This window comes from Nanorana parkeri, unplaced genomic scaffold (assembly GCF_000935625.1).
Source record: "Nanorana parkeri isolate BGI_ZX_2015 unplaced genomic scaffold, ASM93562v1 scaffold1517, whole genome shotgun sequence".
NCBI classification, from domain to species: domain Eukaryota; kingdom Metazoa; phylum Chordata; class Amphibia; order Anura; family Dicroglossidae; genus Nanorana; species Nanorana parkeri.
In genome coordinates this window covers 334,188-344,679 of record NW_017307785.1, presented here as the reverse complement: position 1 = coordinate 344,679, position 10,492 = coordinate 334,188, and positions in this window count along the sequence as shown.

The window sequence follows — 10,492 nt, the reverse complement described above, 5'->3', positions numbered from 1 at the left end:
TGCTGAGAAGCAAACTCTTCACTAAGTAATAATGTGCATTGAGCTGTTCAGTTCAATATACGCTTTTGGCTCTTATGCTTGGGGATCATTTACCGGGCAGGAGGGGGGAAAAGGCAGCTCAGCACTCATATGAGCGTCAGACAACCATGCAGAGCTGTAAGTGGTATTCCTACTGCTGACTAATCTTCATGACTAGTGACTTCACCAATGGTAGTCTGACATAACATGTATCCAGTGTTTGACTGCCTCTTGCAGTAGGTTTTGGAGTCTCCAACAACATCTATACCATGTCTTCGGTCTCTGACCATGTTCTCTAGTACAGCGTTTCTCAACCTTTTTTCAGTCATGGTACCTTTTGAAAGCATGCAAAATCTCAAGGAATATAAAGGTAAATATGTATAGAAGGGCAAGTGGTCCTTTTCCCTTTCACACCATAGTCCCCCCCTTTTATATTAGATGCCCCCTTCATATCAGGAGCCCCCTTTACATTGGAGTCCCCCCTTTTCACATCAGGAGTCCCTTTCACATCAGAAGCACCCCTTCACATCAGGAGCGCCTATTTACATCAGGAGCCCCACTTTCATATCAGAGTCCCTCCTTTTCACAACAGGAGCCCCTTTTCACATCAGGAGTCCCTTTCGCATCAGAAACCCCCTTTCACATCAGGAGCCCCTTTCACATCAGTCCCCCCTTTTCACATCAGGAGCCCTTTCACATCAGGAGCCTGCATTTTTCACATCAGGACCTCCTTCACATCATCATATGAAGGCACTCCTGGCAATGCCAGGCGGCAGTTGAGAAAGGCTGTTCTAGTACATGTGCAGTCTCTGACAGTCTTCTGCAGCATTACAGGCCCTTTGATGCTTTCAGGCCCACTATACCTCATAAGTTGACAATCACTGTCCTCCTTGGGGAAATGACGGCCAGAGGCTGCGGGCATGCTACAGGTTTATTTGGTGACTGGAGACATGCTGAAGAGGTCAGTAAGAGACTGGGGGCATGTTACATGAGGCTAGTAGAGATCACTGTTATTACTCCTGCACAAATCTATGCTCCTTCTTCCAGTATAGACTGCTGGGTCCAAGGGCTGCAGGACCATATAGGACACAGGTTGAGCACCAGAACACTATACTGTAGAAGGTTTTACGAGATGCAGTAGAAATGGCATTGTTGTCTTCTCCACCAAAAACTTCCGCATTGGGAGTTGATCTTCTCGTGGCTTTGCTCAGATACCTATAGAAAAGCACTGTGCTGTCAAACCACAACAGGAAGTTAGGAGATCATAGATAGATAGATAGATAGATTTTATTTGTCACATACACAATCGTACAAGTATGATATGCAGTGAAATGCTTACACGACTGCAGAGCAGTCGTGACGGCAGCCGACTACACCGGCGCCATCTTTGTAGAGCAGTACGGTGACAAGACGCGGATGTAGAGAGCCTGCAGCTTCTCCTAAAGCTCCGGGTGTCGCCTCTGAACGGCAGCGTGATACAAGTGCAGGAGCGCTGTACAATCTTAACCGCCATTAATCCCCAACGGAGAACCTGACTGTGCCAGTTGGTAGACGAGAAGATCGTTATGGGCCTCCGCATAATCCCCCATCTTGTCCTCGACGTGGACGACTCCGTCTCCCAGGGCGTCAACATCCCTTCTCAGCAGCAAAAAGCACATCTCTATGCAGGGAGCACCCAAGAGACACAAGCACGTCCCCTAGGGTAGTGTCCAGCAGGGGGCGATCAGCAGTGGGACAATCCTCAATGGTGCTATTCATCTCCTCACACACATGCACAGTAGGGCCAGACCACTCATCCCCCTCCCCAGGCCGTATCTGCGCTCCCCCAGAGTCGAGTCTGGGCGTGGATTTTGCCGGGTTGGCGGTCACCTGGCTCCCACCTCCTTTCGGCTCCCGCTCGTTACGGCTGTCGGAGAGTTGCAGAGAGGACAGGGTGCTGGACGAGCCGGCGCCATCTTGAGTCCGCGGCGAGCCCGTCGAGCGGAAAAATTCAGTAAGTTTCCGAGGGCCTTTCTTAGATTTTCGTTCTCGTTCATTGGATTTCCGCTGGATCGTCAGGTATTTTTCTGTACTTGCAGCGTTTTTAAAGGGTTTTAAACATAAACTATTATTGCATATGTGTTTTTAATCCAGACAGAGGTAACTTGGCCACACCTAAGCTAGTTCCATTGATTCAGACTTCTGCTAGCCAAATTGCAGCAGTGCACTTGCTAAACTGAAGACAATTACCAAGGCTCCAGGAGCTCGTCCGTAGATCTGCAATGGATTTGTTTGGAGGTTGTAAATTATTTAACTTTATTAGCCTGGTAGCGGCAGGTAATTTCACTAACAGCCTAAATTAGCGCGGAGCAGTAGGAGAAATCAGCTACAACAGGCGGTCCTTCTTTACATAGTCCTGTAATGAACCTACAACCCACTGCTCAGCTATGCATAGGGACAAGTGAGCCGAATGATACGGATGAAGACTGTGACTCACATTGCTTACGTCTCATGGCTGCTGGATCTCTGTGAATAATGCAGCGGCCTGGAATGTAGACATCTTACTGTAGGACGCCAGTAAGAGATTTTCTCCAGAGCTGATTCTGCACTCGCAGGGATAATAGGGTAAATGTGTTGTGCTTCATACTAATTATCATTTGAATATACATTAAACCAATCCCCTTCCTGTCTAAATAGTCATCAAAGGTAGTATAGATTAAATTTCTAATTTAAAAAAAAAAGCCCTCGGTGATCCAGTTGCATTACAGAACTACATAATATAGCCAAATTAGGAACACTTGACAGTCACACCTATATGAACATGTTGGACGTCCCATTCTCAAACCATGGGCATTCATCAGTTGATGGTCCCGACTCTGGGGCTAAAACAGCCTCCACTAGACATGTAAGCTGCTGAAAAATTCTGTTCGGATATTTCGGAATTCGGATTTCAAATTCAATTAGGTTCGGGTTTCGGATTCTGATGCAATCCGAATTTTCGTTAGTTTCGTATAAGTTTAAGAATATTCGTTGCGAATACCACAGAAAACCATATACAGATATTAATACTAAAGCTGAATCACCCAGATGCCATTCGGGTCTGGGAGCCTCAGCTATAGTAATATATGTATATGGCTCCCAGACCCGAATGGCATGCGGGAGTTCCCGAATGCTATTCGGAATTTCGGATCCAGAATGTAATTCGGGTCAGGGAGCCATATACATATATTACTAAAGCTGAGGCTCCCACACCCGAATGGCATTTGGGAGCTCCCGAATGAATTTCAGAAATTCGGATCCCGAATGCCATTCGGGTCTAGGCGCATCAGCTTCAGTATTATATATATTCTGTATACTGAACACTAATTTTCGTTACGGCAAATTGGGAAAATTCGTTCAGACCCATTCGGATGCACTAAACCAAAAAAACACAAAGTCACATACTCGATTCAGTTTAGTTTTTGAATGAAAATTCAGACGGGATCCAAAATTCGGAAACGGAAATCTGGATTCGGACACATTCGGATGCGTTGGTATTCGGAAATTGGGATGTGTCCGAATGTCTGAATTTCGGAAAATTTGCCCAAATTTTGATTCGGAACGAAACGAATCGCACATGTCTAGCCTCCACTCCTCTGGGAAGCCTTTCCACAAGAACTTGGATTCTGTCCGTGGGGATTTGTGCCCATTCATCCAAAACAACATTTGTGAGGTCAGGTAATGATGTTGGATGAGAAGAGCTGGATCACAAGTTTCATTCATATTCATCCCAAAGGTGCTCAGTACGGTTGAGGTCACATTCTCCATGCAGGCCACTCGAGTTTCTCCACCTCAAACTCATCAAACCATGTCTTTATGGAGCTGGTTTTGTTCACAGCATGGAATGACCATACTGGAACAGAAAAGGGCCTTACCCAAACTAGGTTGAAAAGGTACAATTATCTAAAATGCCTTTGTATGGTGTTGTATTACCAGCACCCTTCACTGGAAACTCCTGAACTCAATTGTTTGGTTGGGGGTGGCCACATAGTTTTGGCCATATACTGTAGCATAGGAAAAGCTGATTCGATTGATCTTGGACCATTTGGGAATAAGCGAGTGTATCTTGTGTTGGTGGAGCAGACCAAGCTTGTAAAGACTATGGCCCTTCTTAAGAACCAAAGCTAAAAATCAGGCAGATAAAAAAATACATTGAGGGGAATTTATCAAAACTGGAGCACACAAAATCTGGAGCAATTGGCCATGGCAACCAGTGCAGTGAGGTTTGAAGACCCAGTGCAGTGAGGTTTGAAGACCCTTTAGGGGTCTAAATCACAGATATACACATCCTGCGGCAGATGGAACAGGTTGCATACCATTGACGTGTGTTACGTTTGGTTCCGGATGAGGCACTGGTGGAACTACCAGGGTCGCAGCGGTCGCACTTGCGACCGGGCCCTGGCATTCCGCCACTTGGGGGGGGGCCCAGCGAGGAAGAAGAGGCCCCCCCCCCAGAGAGTGCCGCTCATTCCCTGCCGAGACTCCGCCGGGATGTATTGCCGTCCGCACACACTAAGACGGGCACAGTTCCTGCAAGGAGCTGTGCCCGTCTGAGCTGCTTCTCTCCTATCTGCCTGCTAGCTCCAGGGTCTCAGAGAGAGCAGAGTGATCTCTGTGTGACTCCGGAGCCATGAGTCATCTGCAGCGTCCTGTCACAGCGTCCTGTCATTGGTAGGCGGGGCTTGCCGCGTGTTGGAGTCCTGGCCGGCTGTGGAGTTTTTTTATTTATAATTATTTTTTTATATATTTTTTTCTTATTTTTTACTATTTATTTATTTCTTACTTTATTTTTTAATTTAATTATTATTACTTATTAGTTTTTACTTATTTACTCCATCCTGAAGACAGCGGCGGCCAGTGAGGAGAGATATTTGGCGGCAGCGGTGGGAGGACAGAGCCGGGAGACGGAGACGGGAGGATGGAGCCAGCATGGAGAGAGATGGGTGCGGGGTGGCAGCGCGGGGAGGACGAACACCCTGCAGTCTGATCGCCAAGATCACTTGTAAAATAACAAGTGGCTTCCCCTCTGTACATTTAGTCCTGCTTGTGTAAAGCAGGACTAAATGTAGAAGACAGATTACCGCCCGGCGCCCGGAACTCCATGTTTTGGGTGTTGGGAGACTACAAACCGCTGCCGCCCCTCTGCTCCCTGCCGCCCCAAGGCCAGGCCTCGGTGGACTTGTGGTGAACCCGCCCTTGCCTGCACTCCTCCTGAGACCCTCTGCGCCCTTCCTGAGACTCTCTGCACCCCTTCTGAAACCCTCTGCAAACCCCCCTGGGAACTTCGGCACCTATCCTGAGACCGGCTGCTCCCATTCTGAGACCGTCTGCACCCATCAGCACGTTGAAAGTCCAAGTCTCGGCCCTGAGCGTGTATTTTCAATACTCTCTTGCTAATGATCCACTGGTGAGTAGGTTCTTTAGAGCTATCAAACGAATTAGGCCAATTCCAAGTTGTTCCATTCCGAAGTGGGATTTGTCACTGGTCCTACAGGGTCTGATGATTTCCCCTTTTGAACCTCTGTCTGCTCTTCCGATCAAACTAATTACGCTAAAAACGGTGTTCCTGGTTGCTATAACCTCGGCTAGGAGAGTTAGCGAATTGCAGGCTCTGTCTGTAAGGTAACCGTACTTGACGGTTTTTGCGGGTGTGCCTTCCACACCCCTTATGAGACTTTCTGCACCCCCCCTGAGACCCTCTGCCTGAGACATCAGACCGGCACCCCGGGAACAGAACGACAGCACAAAGTATGTAGAAAATTCATATACTATTATTCTGCATTGCTGTGATTTGTAGTTCTCAATAGATGATGGTATTGTTCTGCATTGCTTATTGTCCTCTATAGCTGGTGGTATCCTGCATTGCTGTATATGTTTTGTGTTTTATATGTTAGTGTATTCTACAAATCTGACTTTAAAAATCAAACTTTGCAATTTTTATGTTTTTTTATCTTATCCTTCATTCATGGATGGCATATTATTACCGGTCACAATTAACCATTACAAACGAATACTTTGTAAATAAATGGCGGTTTTCCCAGTAACCCGTCTGTACGTAAGCGCAGATACTGGGTCGGCGTTCTCGACAGAGTCCCCGCAAGTCGCCGGCCACGTCCCCGTGCGCTGAGAAGGGCTCCGGTTCCTTCATCATCTCTGAACCGCGGCGCTAGGCGTTTGCGTACGGCGGCACCAGCGGAGCAGCCACCCCGACGGAGGGTGCCGCCCCAGGCAAACGCCTAGTTTGCCTCGCGGTAAATACGCCCCTGATCTCACCCTGTGCATAGATTTTATAGCTCGTAGGACCACAATCTAATCACCAGCAGACTAAAGCTGGCCATACACGTCCATACAAAATATCTGCTCAGAACATTCAATAACGCCATCAGAGACTTGAAGTGCTTCTCCTCCATCATTCTCTACATGGTCAGATCATATGGTCCGGAGCTAAAAGGACATACCTGTAGATTTCCTATTGGAGTTCACACAGAGCTGCTTCTTTATCTTCATCAGGATCTCCCCGTAATGGAGCTCATCTACAAACAGAGAAAATATGACACAAGTCTGATCTAAGGATCTGTATATTTATCTTGCTGGTGTAAGACGTATATGGAGATCTTTAGTGTATATCAACTGCAAAAGCTGTATAGGTTTAGCAGAGTGAAGGAGAAACATATATCTAAATACCAAAACAAAACCCTTCATCTAATAAAGTAGAACGTGGAGCTTCCTTTAGGGCCCATTTAGACTTTTGTGTCAAAGTAATGTAACATGCATTGCTGCGTTGTGGTGTCGTACGCTTTGAATGGCACCCCAACACACTAAGGCAACGCACCTACAATGCAGCGTTCCATAATGCAAGAAGTTACATGGTAGTGCATTGCGGTGCATTAAGTTGGAAGACAAAAAAGGACATATTCAATTTTCAGAGTGCTGCCCTATGGGAGATTAGATGAATCTAATATACAGATAGACAGAGGTTCTATTTACAGGCTGCAATGGTAAAGCTGACATAGGTTCTAACACTTCCCCAGAAGAGATGGAGTTGAACTTAAAGGAGAACTATGAGGCGAGTGCTTTTCACTCCCCTCATAGTTCTAGCCGACCTGTGACAATGAGACTGTCACAGGTCGGCTAGAACTATGAGGTGAGTGCTTTTCACTCCCCTCATAGTTCTAGCCGACCTGTGACAATGAGACTGTCACAGGTCGGCTAGAACTATGAGGTGAGTGCTTTTCACTCCCCTCATAGTTCTAGCCGACCTGTGACAATGAGACTGTCACAGGTCGGCTAGAACTATGAGGTGAGTGCTTTTCACTCCCCTCATAGTTCTAGCCGACCTGTGACAATGAGACTGTCACAGGTCGGCTAGAACTATGAGGTGAGTGCTTTTCACTCCCCTCATAGTTCTAGCCGACCTGTGACAATGAGACTGTCACAGGTCGGCTAGAACTATGAGGGGAGTGAAAAGCACTCACCTCATAGTTCTCCTTTAAATTTCATCATAAATATATTTCTGCAGTACTCATGTAGCCACCTTGTCGTAAGTGGGGTGACTACTTCAATTTAGATGTGCTAGGACTGTACCCAGTCTATCTGATACATACTCTGAACTCATTTGGCTTTCCCTAAGGGTTCTGTTATTGATCCCATCTGCTGCTGCTGGGTGTAGCCTTGACACACAGCCGAGCAACCAATAGTGGAACGTTATGGATATCTATGTGTCTACAGCCAATCACTAGAAGCTTCATGGCCAGTGGTGCATGCTGGAAGAGGACATAAATATCTGGCCTGACCGTGAGCTTCTCTTTCCCGCCTAGGCCTCCTGCCTGGGGGAGGTGCGTTATTTGTGAGATGTCTGACCAGGCCTGACGCCTGCAGCTGGTCAGGTGTGGACCCAGTTGGGGTCAGAAATTATTTCAGGAGGAACTTTGTCTTCTGGAGGTACCAAAGAAGCCAAAATGGGCTTGGCTCGCAGGGAGCCTGGTGTCTCACCGAGGGGAGATCTCAAACATGTTTGACAACCAGCTCCAGGATCTCTAACATGGTGTCACCGCATTCTTGGTTTAAAGGCCCTTTTCACTGTGAAGCTGGAGAGCATTCGATGACCCTGGAGTTCTGCTGATCCTAGATGTGTGCAGCCCTAACCCTCTCACTCTGTTTTGCTGTTCATGGAGTAAAGCATTAAAAAATCCTTTTGCTTTACTTCCCCACATTCCGGCTGAGGACTCATCCCTGAAGTGAAATGTCAGCTCTTCCTTCTCCTAGAAGTAAGGGGGCGCCGCACTCGTAATAAATGTTTTTACATTAAAAAAGTATCATGCAAATCTCACAGAATTCCTCACTAGCTCTACGTTTTATGGATATGTGTTGATTCTTTTAATAGGCAAGTTTCTTCAACATGGAGCTGCTGGGAGGTTTAATAATCCCCTAAGCTGTATGCAACAAAAATAAACATACCTGCCATAGTCTGGGTGCTCTTCGTACATGATTCCTCCAATAACTGACCTTTATATACTGGAAGATACACAGAGAGAGGTGACATAACACGTACAATTAAACAAATACACATTAGAAGGACCATCGATTATTGGAGACATTGAGTTGTTTTGGATGGTCCTTGTCTCCTTATAACACCCAGTCAGCTTCTACATTTCATAAATATCATACTGGAGGAATAAAGAGAAGGAACCGATCAGATACTGTGAGCTAAACAGACAGTTCTACCTTCAGCCACTTTGATCAATGAGTCCCATAGACTCTCCCTTTATAAAAGGTCATTGTATCCAACATAGAACTTACCCAGCGCTCCAATGATGCGGATGAGGATGATATTGGATCCCACAAGGAGGGTTATAATGACCCCTCTCCAGGAAGGCAGCCAGAGTTTCTTCCTGTTTTTATCTGTGGAGATTATCAATATCGATGTATAAGTCATGAAATGCCAGTGTGGTTAATCCCTTAGTACAGGCCTCAAAATTTCCACTCGCCCCCTCGCAATTTGCGAGTGAAAATTGCGTGGTGGCGAGTTGAATGCCATGGAGGGGGTGCGCCGCCGACAGGACCTGCAATCGAATACTACCGCCGCTTTCGGCTCCTTCAGGCACCTGCAGCCTGCAGAGTTACTATTGGACAATGGACAGACACTAAAACTAATGCAGCGCGGGTTGCGAAAAGACAGTTTTGTGTCGGTAGATGGAGGAGCTCTGTACCGCCACCCTTCCCCACGACCACCACCAGGAGAAAGAAGAGGGCACCTGAATACCACCTAAATGAACTGTAAGTCCCTTTTCTTTCTTCCTTATACTGCTGACCTCTGCAACGTGCGTTGCAGCGCTGACCTCTGCAACGTGCGTTGCAGCAGTGACCCCTTGAATGTGCGTTGCTTCGCTAACCTCTGCAAAGTGCGTTGCAGCGCTGACCTCTGCAAAGTGCGCTGCAGCGCTGACCTCTGCAAAGTGCGTTGCAGCGCTGACCTCTGCAAAGTGCGTTGCAGCGCTGACCTCTGCAAAGTGTGTTGCAGCACTGACCTCTGCAAAGTGCGTTGCAGTGCTGACCTCTGCAATGTGCACTACTGACCTCTGTAATGTGCGTTGCAGCGCTGATCTCTGCAACGTGTGTTACAGCGCTAACTTCTGTAACGTGCACTACTGACCTCTGTGATGTGCACTACTGACCTCTCGCCACGCCCCCTCCCGCCCAAAACGCAAGGGGAAGTTTCCATGCGATTGCGGTGCATTCCAGCAGCTACCGCTCTGGAATGCACACGCTTTTGGTGTGAACAAGGCCTAACTGCAAACTGCGTTTGCAGTGGAACGGAACGCTGGCAAAGTTTCGCCACGCATTGCGGGGGTTGAAGCGGTGTCATTGAATTAAATGCACCGCCACGCCCCCTCTCGCCCCAAAACGTGGGGGAAGTTTCACAGCGATCGCAGTGCGTTTTAGCAGCTACTTGGGGGAAAGTCTTTGCAGAGGACAAAGCATCCCTCTGTCTCCCATATCTAAATATTTTTTAGCTTTTTGTAATATATGTTGGAATGCCCTGAGTCTGACTAAATACTGCACTGCCCACCAGAGGGTCCAGCACCGACCACCAGAGAGCCATCCTGAGACCCAGGAGACACGAGGCTGTGATCCTGAAGCAACACAGAGTATGTAGCTTCATATCTTTCTGCATTGCTGTATAATGTGTTGCTAGGATTTGTAGTCCTTTATAGTCGGTGGTATTCCGCATTGGTGTAAATAGCATTGCTGGGATTTGTAGTCCTCTATAGTCGGTGGTATTCTGCATTGCTGTATAATGTTTTGCTTGGATTTGTAGACTTCTATAGCTGGTGATATTATTCTGCATTGTTGTATAATATATTGCTGGGATTTGTAGTCCTCTATAGCTGATGCTATTCTGCATTGTTGTGTAATCAGGGTAGGAGATTTTTTTTTAAAAACGACTTGTCCAAGG